The sequence below is a fragment of the Pteropus alecto genome, unplaced genomic scaffold, assembly GCF_000325575.1.
Source record: "Pteropus alecto unplaced genomic scaffold, ASM32557v1 scaffold61, whole genome shotgun sequence".
Classification (NCBI taxonomy): Eukaryota; Metazoa; Chordata; class Mammalia; order Chiroptera; family Pteropodidae; genus Pteropus; species Pteropus alecto.
In genome coordinates, this window is record NW_006434835.1 from 9,277,910 (window position 1) to 9,278,293 (window position 384).

The following is a 384-nucleotide window of genomic DNA, read 5'->3' on the forward strand; positions in this document are numbered from 1 at the left end:
AAGGAAAGTGAGACTCGGATACTTTACTAGGTCACATAACTGGCCAAGCAAGGACCGGATTCAAGTCTGTCTGAATGTATGACACCTGAGCTCTTCCCATAGTAGCACATGGCTTCTCCAGGGGATAGTTTTCCAAGGACAAGTACACTCCAAATTTTGTTTAATTTGTCTTCCCATATCATGGAACTCTTTGGCGGCCATTGGAAGAATATGATCTAGCTCTGCCTAGGGTAAAACTTTTGTGTAATTAGAGTTGGGTACTATATAAAAATATCCAAAGTAAAAGCTCACACTGATAAATATTGTCACCCAACTGTTATTTGATGTGCCCTATCTTATAAAATAGGCTCAAACTCAATTATTCTTTCCAGTAATAAACTTGGG